This window comes from Amborella trichopoda, chromosome 4 (genome assembly GCF_054954075.1).
Source record: "Amborella trichopoda isolate Santa Cruz 75 chromosome 4, AtrichopodaSantaCruz75HAP2 v2.0, whole genome shotgun sequence".
Taxonomy (NCBI): Eukaryota; Viridiplantae; Streptophyta; class Magnoliopsida; order Amborellales; family Amborellaceae; genus Amborella; species Amborella trichopoda.
In genome coordinates this window covers 9,410,956-9,429,788 of record NC_142339.1, presented here as the reverse complement: position 1 = coordinate 9,429,788, position 18,833 = coordinate 9,410,956, and positions in this window count along the sequence as shown.

The following is an 18,833-nucleotide window of genomic DNA, read 5'->3' as shown; positions in this document are numbered from 1 at the left end:
TTTGTGTTTGATGTTTTTTTCTTGTTTCGTGGATTATTTTTCGTTTCTACAATCCCCGTATCAAAAAAAACTTTGGTAAGGGTTCCAAAATCAGCCTAGCTTTTAATTGCAATTTTGCATTAAACTAGAAAAACCTTCCATTTTCCAATGATCGAGCCCAATTACATGTTTACAAGATAGTTTTAATTAAAAAAAACTAAAATAATAACAAAATTTAATCAATTGATAAATATTTTTTGACGTAATTTGGATTTTTTGATGATGATTTGTGATTTGTGATTTTTTTTTTGAATCATGTGCTCTATATTTTTATTTTTCCACCTCTTTATTTGATGGTTTTTTAAACATCTCTAATTGTAAATCAATTTTTCTAAATCTAGTGATCCTTTTGCATTGATTTTGGTTTAGTTTGGATTTTAGTATTTTATTTTATATTGAAAAAAGTTTATATAAGGTTGCAACCTTACAATGAAGAATTAAAGGTGCACTTCAAAAAATCCATCGGAAAAAAAGTTGTTTTAATGTTGAAAAACCTTCTAATTGATCATCTCAATATCAAGATGTATGAAAAAAAAAAAAAAAAAAGATTTTTTTAGTCCTATAAATAGTGTATTTGGCAACATATTATTTAAACCGTTCATTTTCAAGATTTTCATATTTTTGTAGATCTACTTGATTTGAATAATTTTTTTTTTGTTAAAGATTTTATAATTAGAGATAAAAATATATTTGCAGATAAGGGTGCAGTTGGTTATACGGATGCATTCGTAGCTGTAGAGGTAAGGTGCAACTTCAAATTTTATCATGGTACATAATTTTGATGTAAAATGTACTTAAGATTATCTCAAAATCTATTTTTATATCTAATTATAAATTTTAAATTTCAAAAATGGTTAAAATCAAGTAGATCTATAAACATATGAAAATCTTGAAAATGGACGGTGTAGATAATATGTTGTAAAATGCACTATTTCGGAGACTTAAAATCTTTTTATTTTTCATGGTCATACATCTCGATGTCGAGATGATCAATCAAAGGGTATTTCAACATTAAAACTACCTTTTCGGAAGGATTTTTGAGGTGCATCCATAGCTCTACATTATAAGGTTGCATCTTTATATAAACTTTTTTCTTCAGATAATCCTAAGAAATTTTACACCAAAATTACATGATAAAATTTGTTATGATAAAATTAGCGGGTGCCCTTAATTGGATTGTTTAAGGTTCCAACGTTATCCGAACCACACCTTTTTATATTTAACATTTTTTAAAAGTTCTTAATGTTTTAGGGCGCTTTTTTTTAGCCCTGTGTACTACTTGGGCGACTCCACTTGGACTCGCCTGTGTTACTCGGCTCAGTAGGTCCCGAGCTGAGTTTCAGAATCTTGTGTCACAGTGAAAGTACTGAAAAATAATGTAGATTAAAGTCCGATTCAACAACAATTTGAACCTTCTATTAAAGGATAAGCTCCCTTAGGAGGCTACACGATACATTTCACATCACAGCAACGAGAGAATCTTGTCCCAAAAATATGCAGATAAATACGTTGGTTCAAATATGATTCACGTTGTTGATGTTTTTTTTCTAGTACACAATCCTGGTGGGATCCAACTTTTTAGGTTTTTGTTTCCGTAGGTGAGTTTTTTTATATCCTAACAAGGGAAATCAGTGCACATGGTTCAATGCGAGGTTAGAGTTGGTGCATTGAAACATAAAAGTACATAGCGAAATATGCTGAGTTGTGTAGTTTATAGAGGAGAAATGTGATGGTGAACATGATATTCTTCAACAAGAATTACAAAGAGTAATATTGGCAAAAAAAATTGGAAAGTTTTATTTTTTGGGTAATTCAGTAGAGAAGACATGCACCTACTCTTTTTTTCGTATAGACTAGGAAATTAGCTTTTTTGAAGGTGTCAGTAGGATGAGAAACCACAACATCAATAGGTGGTGTGTGGATTTTATGCTTCATTTTTTATAGTATGGGTTTGTATTCTCACCGATTTTATTTCTAGCCAATTAAGTAGATGATCATGGTGGGGTCTAACTTTTGAGGTTTATGTTTCAGCGTCTAAAAGCGTTCTTAAAGTCTAACATAGACAACATGGGTGACAGACAACATGGGCCGAGTTCTTACTAAAAGGTCTAAGTTTATTGGGGGCAAATAAATGTCTCTCATGGCATTCAACCATAGAGCGTCTTATCAATACAGAAAAGTAACACCACAAAGCAGCACTCAACCCAAGGTGACATATGCAATAATATTGAGGACGAAGAACAATTTGCTACTCAAACTGCAGCAATGGAATAGCATGCTACATAAATGGTGAAAACTTGCTCCATATGCTCCTAAAATGCGCACATGGCTAAAGGTAGCACAACAGATCACAGTGCTACTAGTATTTCTGGATCTATGCAAGAATGAATCTCAGCAAACAATTGCAACCTAGAGTGCTGCAAATGAATACCTTGGTTCAACATGCCACAGAAACAAAATAAAAATTCAAAAGACATGAAGAATAAGTAGAGAGGGGTTTGATAGTTCTTTGATGATACTATGGCACTATTGGAACTGAAAAAGCTCAAGGAAAGTCCAAATATAACTGAAATGTTATGATTTCTTGTACCCAATCACACAACTAATCTATAAATCACAGCGTAAAATTTGAGTCTAACGTACATACACTTCGAGATGAATACAATAGTGAGAAAAAAAAAAAATACAGGAAAAAAACTTCTTTTCAATTGCTCGTTTTGCTTGAATCAAGTTTATGTGTTTTTGCATGGATCATGTGCTGCAGAGAATTTTTAGCCACAAATTAATTGGCGCAGTTCACTCCCCCCCCCACCACCCGTCTTTCTCAATTGGTTTGGACAGGATAGCATTGTCTGAGCTTTACCCCAAGGAGGAAGAATAGGAACATCAAGCAACAGCCTTGACCCAAGCTACCAACTGTGCCTTCATTTGATTCTCATCACCAGAGAGCGTCTTATCAATGCAGAATACATCACACTTTGACCTCCCGTCTACTATGGACTCTGGAGGCAATTGTTGTTTCCTCACCACAATTAAGCTTATAGATGCATAATCGACTCCAGCCATGGCTAAGGTTTCAATTGACATTGCCACAATCTTAGTGCTCCTGATTTTTCTTTTGTGTTTCATGAGTTATTTATAGGTGCCCCGCAATATCTTATCCCTAAAGGTTTCCATTTGGACAAAGTTCCCGAAGAAGGAAGAAAGGAAAGATTTCCTTGTGAGAAAATTGAAAGAAGTTTCTTTACAATGGAGTTGATGCACGGTTCACCCGTGATTATAGAGAGGATTCATATTTAAGTTTGAAAAGAGAAACTTTATCACATGAAACACAGAAGATTTGCTACGTTCATGGTGCAAAAGTATGGAGATTTGGATGGTATAAAGAAGGGAAAATTGCACAAAACCCCAAAAATGGACGCAATTTATCCCCAATTAAATTTTTTCTAGCAACTTTTTCTTCAAAATCATGTTTTCTAGCAAATACCCCAACTCAAAAAAAAAAAAAAAGAAAAAAAAAGAAAAAGAAAAAGAGAATAAATCCATCCCTTACCTCACACGTTGACCATGGCAGTCCGGCACTTCACCATTGTGGTCCGACACTTCACCATGGGTGTTCGGCGTTTGGCGTTTGGCGTTTGGAAGAGGCGGTCCGGCATTTGTGAGCTACGGTTTGGCAAATTGGAAAAGTGTGTCTAGAATAGGTGGCCCGACAGTGTACAGTTCCGGTTTAGTAGAATGGATGGGTCCGACAATATACAACCGCGGTCCGGCATTTCCTTTTATTGGGATCCGAAAATGATTTGTTATGTAAGGTAAGGGTATTTCGTCCAAAAAAAAAAAAAAATGAACTTTTTGTATTTGGGGGTACTTGCTATAAAACTTGATTTTTGGCAAAAAGATGCTAAGAAAATTAGGGTAGAGGTAAAGCGCCTAGAAAGTCTATTTTTAGATTGGAAACTACGGGTCAACCAATACTCCGCAAGTTGGTATTAAATATGGAAATTATCTCATGCAGGCTGGAGCGCATTTCTACCTATTCGGTCCAAAAAGTGTAAAGCATCCATATGTAAGATGGATGCAAGTAGGTGTTCCATTTAAAAACAATGGAAACTAACGGTCCAAATGTTTTCTTACTAAAATTATTATTTTTATTTTTTAAAATTTATTTATTTTTTCATATTCATGATCTCCATATTAGAGATTACATGTCCTTAAAAATTAAGTCTTAAAATCCATCTCAAAAATAGATTTCTTAAGAAGCCCGCATGCTACATATGCAGGCTTGGCCGCATAGAAACCGGGTCCATTAAATATTGAAAAGCACCCAACGATTGAGATCTCGTATTGCCATATCCAACGGCTGATTTTTTATTTTTATTTGAATAAGATGCTTATCTAATTTCAATGTGCAAGTGTATTTTATAAGGAAAATTGTTTCAGGTGGCAAGGATGGCATTTTTACATTTGTGGTCCCCGAGGTATAAAGCATCTATCTTAAAGACGGCTGCAAATAATTGGTCATTTAAAAACAATTAAAACTAAGATCCAAATATTTATTAATAAATTTATTATTTTTAATTTTCAAAATTTATTTATATTCATGATCCCCATGTTAGAGAGAGAGTACATATCTTAAAAAAATGAAGTCCATCTCAAAAAACGATTTTAAGAGGCAACTCATGTCTACATGGATTCATGAATTTAGAAAGAGAAAGTGGCTCGATGTCCCGAAAAATGATTTTTAAGGTGCCATACATGACATGTGACTATTGTGCTATCAAGCACCTTTGTGCCCATTTATTTAAAACCAGATAAAACAACACAAGAATGGTATATTATTTCGAAATATACTATACTATTTTGCTATATTAAAACACTGACTGTATGTCACTCTATGCCTTAAACTGAAGCCAAAGGGATAAGAAACCTCGATCAAGGGACATGGAAGAAGGGCGCACAGAGGGGAAAAAAGAGTAAAAAAGTAGCACCACGAAGCAACACGAGATGATACATACACCAACATTGAGGACGAAGAACAATTGCTACGTAAACCGTAGCAATGGAATAACATGTTATGTGATTGGTGAAAACCCGGTCCATTTGTTACCGAAATGCCCTAATGGCTATAGCATAACACATTACAATGTTTACTAGCATTGCTACATCAAAGCAAGACTGAATTTCAGCAAACATTAGCAACCTAGAGTGCTGCAAATGAATGCCATGGTTCAACATGTTACATAAACAATTCACAGCTTCAAAGATCGAAAGAATAAGTAGAATTGGGTTAAACAATTCTTTGATGATATTATGGCCTAATTGGCATTGAAGAATGCTCAGCGAAAATCGAGATGTAAATGAATTGTAAGTTAGTAGCATAGCACAAAATCTTTTTAATTAGAGTATAGTGGGCTTGACATAACATGATTTCTTATACCCAATCACAAAACTAAACTGTAAATCACAGAGTCTAAAACTTGTCAAATGTACATGCTCTTTGATTAGTACAATGGTTGGTTCAGCCGGAAAAGAGAAAAAAAGAAATATCTTTCTTGCAATTGCTCTTCTTTCTTGAGTCAAGTTCTTGAGTCTTTGCCTAGATGTGTTGCTGCTGAATTTTTACTTACAATTGGTCACCCCTGTTTTCCATCTCTCTCTCTCTCCCTCTTTCTTAATTGGTTTGGATAGGATAGCATTGCCTGAGCATTACCCCAAGGAGGAAGAATGAGCATATGAAGCAACAGCCTTGGCCCAAGCTACCAACTGTGCCTTCATTTCCTTCTCATCACCAGAAAGCGTCGTATCAATGCGGAAAACCTCGTGCTTTGACCAACCATCGACTCTCGACTCTGAACGCAATTGTCGCAATTTCATTATTTCTTTACTGCAATCAAGCTTATAAGATGCACAATCCACACCAGCCATGGCTAAGGTTTCAATTGACATTGCCACAATCTCAGTGTTCCTGATTTTTCTCCAGTGTTTCATGAGATATTTATAGGTGCCCCAAAAAAAACTCTATCCCTGAAGGTTTCCATTTGGACAAAGTTCATGAACAAGGAAGAAAGTCCTTACAATGAAGTTAATACACGTTTCACCTGTGATTATAGGAAGGGTTCTTATTTAAGGTTCTAAGTTCAAATGAAAATATTTGGGAAAAGAGAAACTTTATCACATGAAACACATAACAAAATGTTCATGGTGCATCTGGAGATTTGAATGGTACAAGAAGTTGTACGGTCTTAATACTCACGGGTTAAATAAGAATATGAGACGGGTCAATTCACTCGTAGGTAAGTTGGCATTAATTGTTAGTAAAAGCTTTCTATGTTTCCCATTGTTTGTATAGAAACTTCCTTTTATCTGCCCTTTTGGTCTTGATGGATGGACAATATCATGCCTATATATTCTTTTAATTTAATTTTTATCTATAAAATATTGTGACACCAAATTTTGGGCATCCATTCGTCTCTTAAACTTGCACCTGCAAAAATATAAAAAAATATTCTCAAAAACCTAAAATAATCAAAATACTCTTAAAACTTTCAAAGGTATTTGATTATTTTATTTTATGAAAAGTATTTTATAAATATTTTGAGGTGCACCCTCATTGAGATGATGGTGCGTACCAAATTTCACATTAATATGATTTATAGAAAAATAAATAAAAAATACGTTGTGGCGTTAGATCTAGATCAAATGGTCAATAGTTCAACGGCTTGATGGGAGAAAGTATATAACTTTCATGAAGTAGGAGAAATATAACAAGCTTTCCCTAAATATTATTAATAATCTCTCTCAAATTTTGAAATATTGAAAAATTCATAGAGTCAATTATGAGATATTAATGCTGTAATGCTCGGACATCAACATAAGGTGCAATTGCGCGTGATGTTCTTGCATTCTAGGTATTTGTTCCCCTTTGTAAAACAATTTCGTGTTCTGCCGGACCACTAAAAGTTGTGGTCTTCTCACTGCCTTAAAAAAATCACATCTTTTGTGCGGTGCCAAAGAAGTTTGAAACGCCTTTTGAATCACTTGGTCTTAAATTTAACTTAGTTTTGACTTTCAAATAGCTTTTAAAATTTGATGAATCTATCACCTACTAAAATAGATGGAAAAGTGCACATGGAGACCATTTATTTTTTGTACAACGAGATCACAAACACTCTGGTCCATTAGATTTCAAATCTGATGGTTAGAGGGTTGCCAATGACTGAACTAAAACTTTAAATAAATAAATTATCGAGCTTGGACACCCTCAAGCCATTTAATTTTACATCTAATGGCTACGAGTACCTGTAACCTCCTTATAACAAAGATAAATTGTTTCATGGTATACAATCCCATTACCCTTTTAAGTTTAATGCGATAAAATGAATCAATTTATTTGTAGGACTGTGAAGACCTTGGTCCATTGGTGAGATAACCCGGCTTGCATGAGAAAGGACAACCGTGGATCCCCCTTTTAACAAACCAAGCCAATGTATCCAAAATAAAGCACTCCAAAAATCCCATATAAGTACCGAAACTAATGTAAATGTTTTTTATGTTTAGAATTAAAAAATATTTTTTTATTTTTAGGTATATTTGAAAATATTGTATAAGTTTTGAATTTGACAAAGATGCTCCTTATTTTCTAACTTATTCTTTTTTCCTTAAAATGCGTTTAAGATTGCTAATGATAGCCATCAAGCATCCCCTTTTTTGGGAAATGGATGTGTATGTGGTCTCGTGGTTCTTTGGTCCTAAGAAAGGCTTTTTATTTCAAATAAGGGTCCTGAAAACTTAGATTGGAGAGCTGAGTTTTGGGATTATTTTATGTTTTAACAAGTGAACAGCTATTCGAGCTTGACTTGTAGGTTTCCTATTTAATTTTCCAATCAATAGATTGTTAGATGTTCTTCCCTGAGGAATTCTTTCTGCATTATAGGAATCAGAACCACGAATTCATATAAGGGGTAGGAATTTGCAATCAAATCTAAGGCATGCTGATTTTGGGCCAAGGTTTGCTGATTTCGCCCTGCATTTTGTTGATTTGAGCCCAAGATTTGTTAAGTTTCAGCCCAATTCTTGCTGATTTCTCATGTTGATTTGAGCCCAAGATTTGTTAAGTTTCAGCCCAATTCTTGCTGATTTCTCATGAGGATGTTAGGCATTGTACTACAACTTGCGGGCATAACTTGTGAGTAAGATGGTGATCTTTCTGTCAAAGAAAATGTGAAATACAACCCATTTCACTACCGTGCTCCGCGTGACGAGTCAAGTGAAGAGAAAAGTAATAAAAGACCTAGAAATAAGGGACTCAATGATTTTCAATTTAAAGGTGGACGTCCTTGATTTTAATGCAAGTATTTTCCAAAATCATGCTGTAGATTGGGATTCGCCACCAATTTTTGATGGATGCACAAATGAAGAACAAGATCTTATATGAGATCCAATCTTTGATAATAAAAAAAAGAAGGATGAAGAGTTCCAAGGAGAATCAATGGGTGAAGTTGTTAGTTCGACTATTGAATTCAATACTCATCATCATGGCATGTTTAGGTCTGAAATAAAGCAATTTCATGAGTATATGGCTGAAGAACTAATGTGATTTCAACTGTTTACATTAACGAATTGAGCATAATATCACAGTTAATTCCATCGACATATAATAATTGTTTCCTCAAGGTTTCTTAGAAGCATCTATAAATATATTAACTGAATGCAAAGACCTATTTTCAATGCACACTCGTTGCAGTTTGATTGGGCCAACGATACATGGATCCCAGAATTTGAAGCATAATGTTGAAATACAAGTAGGTTGTGGGCCTTAGCCTATTTCAAAACTTGATGATGAGTTTTTTCTAATAAGGGGAAATAAATGCTGGACAATATGCTTCGTATTTGATTTTTCTAAAATAAAATTTAAGGGTTTTTTAAAAAAAATTAGGGTTTTTTTTTTAGGTTTTTTTTTATTTAAAATTTTTGGTTTTTTATATATTTTTTAGATTTTAAGAGTTAGTTTGAAAAAGTAGTTAGAGTACTTTAATGAGTATTTGGTCTTCTCAGGGATAAGAATGTTGGTACAAATTTTATTTAGGACTTCTATTTCAATTAGAACTAGGGTTTGTTCTAAGTAAGTCTTTTATTATAAATAGGGGGTATATGTAAAGAACTTAGAATAGAGAGTTGAAATACAAGTTTAGGCGAAGAGGGCTTGCAATGATGAGCCCACAAATTGACTTCTACAAATTTTTTAAATGCAATGTGGGACCACCAATGCGGGAGCCGTTTTATAGCTTAAAAACCTGTAAATTTTATATTGAAAATTTTCACTTGTAAACCGGTGTTGTCTGATTTTTCTGAAGCGGTTTGATCAGGCTGATTCTAAGGGAGTCGTTCGGATTTCGATATATTAAAGGATTTGGATCGTCATGAGCGATTCTCAATCCAAATCTGAATTTTCAAATCTTGGTGGCAACCATAAAACTAGGAAATATCCCAAAAAACGAATTGAGAAGTAAAAATAGAAAAATAATAGATAATAGGAAAAAAGTCATATTTGAAAGTTATATTATTATTTGGATCAGGAGTCGCTTTTTTTTTTTATATATAGAATAGCTGAATATGTTGAAATTGGCAACCATTATTTTCGGTGTTTTTCTTTTTTCTTCTTTTTTATTTAATTAATATGAAATGAGATTCATCGCCCACCCGGGCCCGACCGGGTCCCTATAAGGCCCGCTAGGACTCCTGCCTGACCACAGCCCTAGCTAGGTTTGGACCCAACCCTAGGGCCACAATGTCGCGGCCCGCGTCTGCCCTGGTCTATAATTATTAACTCAAGCCCTAGTTTTCATGAGAGGAGCCAACCAGTTTCATCCATTTATCATTTTTATAACGTTTTAACTTCCACGAGCTCAGTCAATCCCGACCGTTAGAATGGGTGTGCGATCCAAAATTTTGGGTCTTAAAATATTGGAACCTCCTACCATAGGTTCGTCCGAGTATTCACTTTCACTCTTCATATTTTGGAATGTGAAAAGATTTGCTGCTCTTGAGGCAGCATACTTTTTATTTACTCCATTGGCGTAAAACTCATGTAATGAATATTTTTTGGACCCTAAGTTTTGGTGACGTCGCTTTTAGAACCAACTTCAAATAATAATAAAAAATTTAAAAATAGGAACTCTCTATGTGCTCAAAAAAAATAAACATCCTATGATTGAACAATAACTGTCCAATTTTTGGAGGACAAGATTTACGTATTCAAAAACTTAAAATCCATTTTTTTCTTGAAAATAATCATAGGATGCTACTTAGATGAATTTCAACATTTGGGACCAAAACCGAATCCTCCCAAGTTACTCTTGTTAGAGCGAGTTGTATACTATGGTCCTGCAGGAGCATGTCCATATGTGGTCTTTTGGTATTCTAATGTTTCAATATTGTTTGTGAAGAAGCATGAATAGATGGGAAAGTGTTAAATGGACATAACCACATTCTGCCCTCGACGCCTCACACAACTTTTTTAAAGATGGATGTAGGTTGGTGGCCCCAGAAAAAAAAAAAAAAAAAAAAATCCACGTTTCAAAGTTTTTTTCCAAAAACTATTATTTTTAGTTTTAAAAGTTATTTATTTTAGATATTATTGATCTCTATATATAAAAACCATTATTTTTAGTTTTAAAAGTTATTTATTTTACATATTATTATTGACCTTTATATACCTAAAAAGTTCAAAGTCCCTTTAAAACAATAAAGGAAAATGATTTGATAGGGTTCCAACACTGCCGAAATAAATAAAGCCACCTCATAACTCAACACTAGTTGCAATTTTAGTATTGAAAAAGCTTTAAATCGATCTTCTCAGCTTGAACGATTTGGTTGTGCAAAACAATTAGAATTTCAAATTTTAAAAAATAGTGTATATTACAACAAATAAATCAAGACCATCCATTTCGCCTTAAATATAAGTGTTCATATGCAAGATCAATGCTTTTTTTTTTTAGTATCAAATTTTATTGGCCTTGTTAAACATAAATTTTAGAGTTATCACGAAGATTTTTATGCCAAAAGTGCTTTTTGAAATGAAGATAGGTTTTATTTAGTTTTCATAAAGCCTAGGCCCTATAGAAACTTCATCCAAAAATAAATGATGAAGAAGGGCCGCATCCTTAACCACGCAGCTCCGCATGTCAGCCATAACGTCAGCGTCAACATCATCGTTATCATTAGCCGTCATCGATTTAAGGGCAAAAAAAAAAAAACGATTTCTTCATGAACAAGTAACGGCCTTGTTAGGGGAAAACAAAAAATAAAAAAAAGAGAAAAGGAAAAAGCAATTTTGATTGAGTGTCAAGTTAAAAAAGAAAAATAAAAGAAAGCAAACTTTCAAAAAAAAAAAAAAGAAATTATCCGTGAACAATTTATAGTACGTTCGGTAATCAGGAAAATTGTATACAGTTATAAGGAGTAACGCCCGGATTCATTAATTATGCTTTTCCAATATCTATTTGCCGAATAAAACTAAATCCAAAAGATATCCTACTCCCTCAAGAGTAGAATGTTTATTTACTCTCTCGGGTAAAATCCCAAATAGAATTAATTTTAGGACTCCAAATTTTGGGGATATAACATTTCAACCCATAGATTAATCCTAATTTAAAAATCCCTATTGGTACCCTCTATGTACTTAAAAAAAAAAAGTGTCTCGAGATAGATCATAGACTATCCAATTTTTGAATGGTGAGATCTAAGCATTAGAAAACTCACATTTCATTTTTTTTTCTTTCTTTTGAGAATAATCATCTAGTATGTCCGAGGAGGTTCCCAAAATTTTAGATTAAAAAAAAAATCTTCTCGAGTAGGTCTTCAATCGAAGACCTACTTGGTCCCAAACTACGCTCCCAAACGAACACCTATACATGCTCAAAACTGGGACTCCTTAAAGAATTTGAACTTCTTATATACATATTTTAAGGGTGCGGTTTGAATAGAGCCGAGGTTCTAAACATTCAAATTAGAGCCCACCTTCAAATAGTGTTGAGAAATATAGTTTTAATATTGGAAAGTTTTGTGATTGGCTTAAATTAAATTTCTATCTTTAGTCATAAAATTTAAAGCTTCAAAAATAGTGTAGATCGAGCGGATCTATGAAAATCTTGAAAATTAACTGTCGAAAGATGCGTAATGCACTATTTCCCAAATTCAAAATCTATTTTTTCTCATATCCATATATCTTGATGTCAAGATGATCAATTTGATGATATTTGGGCATCAAAACAACCTCTTCTAATGCAAGTTTTGAGGCAGGGTCTAATTTGATTGTTTAGAGCGTAAACTCTATATTAAATTTTCCCATCTTTAAATAGTGAACATAAAATTTTCTCTTTATATTTTTAAATAGTAAACATAAAACTCTCTATGTATAATATATCTTATTCTTATATATATCCGTGAACTATTAGTTGGTCGTAAGAGAAATTAGTCTTCCGTTTTTTTCCTTTTCCCGTGAAACTCTATTCCTTGGTCCTGAGGTGACTGAAAAGTTTGAAACGCTATGAAACAACTTGTTTCCCATCTAATCAATAAACCCGTGAAATTCTATTCCCACCTTTCTTCACTTTCACACCCCATAAATATACTCTCTCTTTCTCTCACTACGATCATTCTAAACAATAAATTTGTCTTATAAAGTGGATAGGATTCAAACTCTATAAATATACATTCTTTTCTCTTTCTCCAACTACAAATTTAATTTTCTCAAGAACATTTGTTCTGTAAACATGGCGTCGATAGAAGCTTTAGCCATGGCAGGTGCAGACTCTCTCCAATGTGGTATCGAATTTGGATCCGATATCGAATTGCCATCTTCATATCACACAGAAGCAAAACTACGGCCTCTGCCGCCGCCACCATCGTTGTCCCCAACACCACCAATTTCATGTCAGCAACAACCTAGTACTGATAGATACAAGGCTACCGAGTTTCCGATAGATACAAGGCTCATGGGCAATGAGAAAGCAATGAAGGCACAACTACGTAAATGGGCCCGGACTGTTGCACACCATGCTGCTTCAGAGATTAGAGGAGAGCGAGAGATTCTCTACAGAGAATTAAGATAGAAAAAAAACTGAGAGAAATTGAATGCAGGAGCTCCTTTAATTTTTTTATGATCACGTCCATGGAGATAGTGAGAGAAAATTGAAGTTGCGAAGAGAATGGTGTTCTCTATGCTTACAAGGGCGATGACTGAGGAATCAAGACCGTGTCATGGACCAAGGCGCTTCTCATTCTTTTGTCAAGTGGGAAGATGAAGGCGTAATTTATTTACACTTGTATTTTCGATTTTGATTGTTTAACCGGCTTTTAACCGGTACCAAACCCAACAATTATCAAGATTTAATTTTTATTCCTCAAATTTTAATTGTGCCATGAATTGCTAACCACTGTTTTTGAACTTGTTGAAGAGCCGAGTTGCTCACTTTTCAACATGACATGAACTCAGCTGTGTTAACTTGGCGAATAACTCGCCTCGGCCAAGGTGCGAATACCTTGGCCGACTCGATTTTCTAAATACTTTTTCTAACTCATGATATTCATCAAGACACTTGATTTTGGTGTGGGCCGGACCCACCAAAAGTGCGCAATCTCTGCAATGTGCACTGTCCAATGTAACTGGACGGCACAAACAAATTGAACTCCATTTAAAGTACAAATTGAAAAAAAAAACAAAAAATGGAGATGTTAGATTTTGGGTATGATTTGCGCCATCTAAAGGGTGCAGATCTCAGTGAATAAACACTCACTGGCTCAGTATTATTATTATTCTTTTATATTTCTTAGTGTTGTATTATTTTAGCTAATTTATGTCATGATAAAGTAGTTGGAGTCTTGAATCGTAACATCTCATGAGGAATCAGGTTTGGGTCAAGCGGTAATAGCACTGTGTCTCAAGTTTTATTCATATCTTACCAAAAAAAAAAAAAAATTCTTGTGATAAACTTTTAAAAATTAAAAATTAATATTTTTTGTTTTAAGACTACTAATGATAATTTAGAATCAGATATCTGAAATTTGAGGAGTGGTTCGCTCTCTATATATTTACTTATAAATGCATATACGTTTGTAGGCACACGTATATGTGTATGCAATGGTTTAAAAACCGGATCGGTGACCCGGATCGGGTTTTTAAAAAATCGATCCGGATCGGTGAATCGGCTATCCGGATCGGCGAATCGGCGATCCGGATCGGAATCGGGTGAATCGGTCAGAATAAAGCTTCAAAAAAATCCGAAAAAATTATTAAAATTCATTATAAATATTGTTTTTTAGGAATTCAATAAAAAATGAGGGTACTCCATTAAGAATTTTCATGTTTTTGAATGAATATGCGAATATTGATATGTTCTTCCCTTGCATGAACCGCCATTCAACATTTAATTTACATCACACAAAAGTATAAACATAGAATTATCATGGAATAAGTATATCAACATACATGGACTACAATAAAGCATAAAATTAGTAACATACGATCTAAATTAAGATGTAAAAAGTTTAAATTAACCTGACAGTTCAAAAAGAAAAATAATCACCATATGTAGTGATAATATGTTGCGGTAGTTCATGTAGTCATATTCGTTGTTATTTGTTATTGCAAAAGGACAATAATATTTTCGTACATATCAATTACAAACATTTAGAATAATACAAAATGCAAGTTCCAAACATGGCTACAACTCAATTATCAAGAACATACATTTTTTGCATTAAAAATTTAATAATAAAAACAATTCTTCAAAGAGCCGGCTAACATCAGTCATTCCAAATTTCCAACTAAAAAATCCATGAACAACAGATAAAAAAAATACAGTTTTGTATTGAAAATATAATAACATACATTTTTTTGCATAAATAATCCATCAACATACAATTTTTTCAACAAAAACTTTAACAATAAAAATTTAAAATATGGTTTAATACCTCATGATAATCAAAACCTTGTCACGATTTTCACATCTTTTCGGAAAATCATCAATTTTCAAAAAATTCGATCTTGAAAAAAAAAAAAAAAAATTACAGCAAACTCAAACAATAAAAATTAAAAATTGGGTTTAAATGTTTAATACATCATGATAATCAAAACTTTATCACGATTTTCACATCTTTTCGAAAAATCATCATTTTTCAAAAAATTCGATCATGGATACAAAGAAATAAAAAAAAAAAGTACAGCAAATTTTCAAAAAATTCGATCATAGATTAAAAAAAAAAATTAACAAATTTTCAAAAAGTTCGATCATGGATTAAAAAAAAAAAATCATAAATTTTCTAAAAATTCGATCATGGATTACAAAAAATTCGATCATGGATTACAAAAAATTCGCTCATGGATTACATAAAATTCAATCATGGATTACATAAAATTCGATCTGGATTACAAAAAAAAAAAACAACATAAAAAAGCAAAAAATTCGATCGTGGATTACAAGAACAAAAAAAAACAATTCGATCATGGATTACAAAAAATTCAATCATGGGTTCCAAAACAAAAAAAAACACAAAAAATTCGATCATGGATTACAAGTAAAAAAACCAAACATTTCGATCATGGATTACAAAAAAGTCGATCATGGATTACAGAAAATTCTATCATGGATTACAAAAAATTCGATCATGGATTACATAAAATTCGATCATGGATTACAAAAAAGTCGATCATGGATTACAAAAAATTCTATCATGGATTACAAAAAATTCGTTCATGGATTACATAAAATTCGATCATGCATTACAAAAAAAAAAAACAAAAAATTCGATCGTGGATTACAAAAAAAGAAAAAAACAATTACATCATGGATAACAAAAACTTCAATCATAGATTACAAAAAACTCTATCATGGGTTACATAAAAAACAAAAAACAAAAAATTCGATCATGGATTACAAAAAAAAAACAAACATTTCGATCATGGATTACAAAACATTCGATCATGGATTACAAAAAATTCTATCATGGGTTACAAAAATAAAAAATAAAAAATAAAATTCGATCATGGATTACAAGAAAAAAAAACAAACATTTTCATCATGGATTACAAAAAATTCGATCATAGATTACAAAAAATTCTATCATGGGCTACACAAAAAAAAAAAAAAAAAAAAAAAAAAAAAAAAAAAAAAAAATTGTTCTTCACAGAGTCGTTTTACATAAGCGATTTTAACTCAAAAATTCACCTCCAAGTGAATAAATTACATCCAATTGACTATATTTTCTGATAAACAACAATATAAGGAATCAAAAACCTAAATTTGTAACACATTATTTCAAATATATCATGAAAACAAAATCAAAAGGCGGAAAAAAAAAAAAAAACAGCGGAATTTGGTTCCGCAGACATCTCACTGTTCATATCAAATTTCTTGCTGTAATTGATCAGATTAAGTAAAATTGAAAATTTTAAATCATACTAGACACAATAAAGATTAAAAACCCTAATTATTGAACTCATTTTGTTCAAAATATGCCGTGAAATAAATCAAATGGCGGAAAAAAAAAAAAACCCAAAGTTCTTACCTGTTTTTGTGAACCGAAGCCTTCAATCTCCAAAAAACTCTGTTTTTCTCAACGATTATCACAAATTAGTAACAAAAGCTTTTGATTCACAGCTTTAAGATCAATATGCCTACAAATTTTGAAAGATTCATGCCCTATTTGGCATGAAAGTTCAGAAATGGCGGAAACCCTAAACCCCGAATTTTTCTTGATCCAAAAACAACCAATTTTTCCACCATTTAATCCTTGAAAAAGCTGAATAAAGCTGTTTACAGCCTGCAAAACAGATCACATGCCGTAAAAAACAAAAAAAATGATCAAAAAATGACAAATTTGAAAAAATCCGTGAAGAACACTGTGCAACCCGTGTTCTTCACGGACTCGCCGATTCCGCACAGTGAATCGGCGAGTCACTGTGCGGAATCGTCCGATTCTCTTTAGAACCGGACGATTCCCGGTTTTTGAACCGATCCGGTACCTTTTTCGTGAATTCCGAGTCGAACCGGGCGAGTCCGGTTCGACTGGGCGATTTTTTAAACGCTGTGTGTATGTATATGAACCCTCCAATCTCCTCTCTGTACTATGGAAATGCATGTAAGTTAAAATATGGATGAAAAATAACACGCCAAGCAAAAAAAAGTACCCCTTAAAGCCCAAAAATAAAATAATAATAATAAATACAAAAGCAAAAAAAAGTACCCCTTAAAGCCCAAAAATATAATAATAATAATAAATACAAAAAGAGAAAAAACAAAATAGCGTCGGATTTGAACTTGGGTGGCTGTGGTGTATGTTGTTCTCTATTAAAAGTCTGTCAAATTTTGACATACTCTGAGTAGAAGAGCAATACATCTCAACTCGCATAATTAACGATTAAGGGTGACTATTTTCATACATTTTAAGAACACCTACAAATTCCTTACTTCTTGTTCCTCTGGGCTACAAATGATAATAGTATCATCTACATATTGTAAGTGAGAGATTGTTAGTCTAACAACATTAAATCTAGAAATAAAGCCTCTACTCACTACCGAGTTCAGCATAGTACTAAAACTTTCAGCCATAATAATATATAAGTATGGGGATAAAGGATCTCCTTGCCGAATGCCTTTTGATGCTTTAAAATAACTATAAGATTCTCCATTGAAAAGGATGGAGAAATGAGTTGACTTCAGATATCCCTAGATCCACATACTCCAACGTAATCTAAAACCCATTTTCTCTAATATTTCATGTAGAACATGCCAATATTATGTCTATAATATGCATTTTCAAAATCTATTTTACATAAAAGACTTCGTTTTTCCTCTTTTAGCCTTGAGTATATGCATTCTTGTACCAGTAAGATACTATCCATAATATGTTTGTCTTTGAGGAAAACAAATTGAGGACATTTCACAGCCAGATGTAATACTTCTCTCAATCTATTTGTCAAAATCTTTGCAACAATTTTATTGACACTCCCTAGTAAGCTAATAGACATTATGTCCTTCACACTCTCTACAATAGATTTTTTGGAAATTAAAGCAATAAAGGTAAAATTTACTATTGTTCATATTTTATCTCTATGATCAAATTCATCCATGAGTAAAAAAAAATCCTCCCTTAAATTTTACCTCTATTTTTCATCGTCATACATCTCGATATCGAGATGATCAATCAAAGGGTTTTTCAATATTAAAACTACCTTTTCCGATAGATTTTTGAGGTGCATCCGTAGTTCTACATTATAAGGTTGCATCTTTATATAAACGTTTTCCTTAAGAAATACCCTGTCATAGTTTATAGAGCATACTAGATTGTCGAGCTCCCTTTGCATTCGTCCTTTGCACTTTGATTTTTGAATTTTTGAGCCTCCAAGTTGTACATCAACACCCTTGTCACGATTTTTTGCAACATTTTAGTGATAGAGTCCAGAGAGTCTCTGTAATGGAGATTCATCGCATCAACAACCTTACTGATTTCTGAGGAACGCATGACTACTAATAACTTTCCAAGCTCATCATCTTCTTCATTTCTGGGGCGTCATCTGGTAAGTGATAGGGCAAGGGGATTGCCATGACTTGTTCATAATAATACATAAAAGGAGTTTAGCATGGGGCTGAGATCTAGCATTTGCTAACAAAGAGGCTAATTTAGCTTGTTTGGTTTTTTGGAGACAAACTTTCAATTTTCAAACCCTTGAAATCTCTCACCCAAATTGATGTATCCACCACTATACTGAACCTAAGAGAAGACTGAGCGTC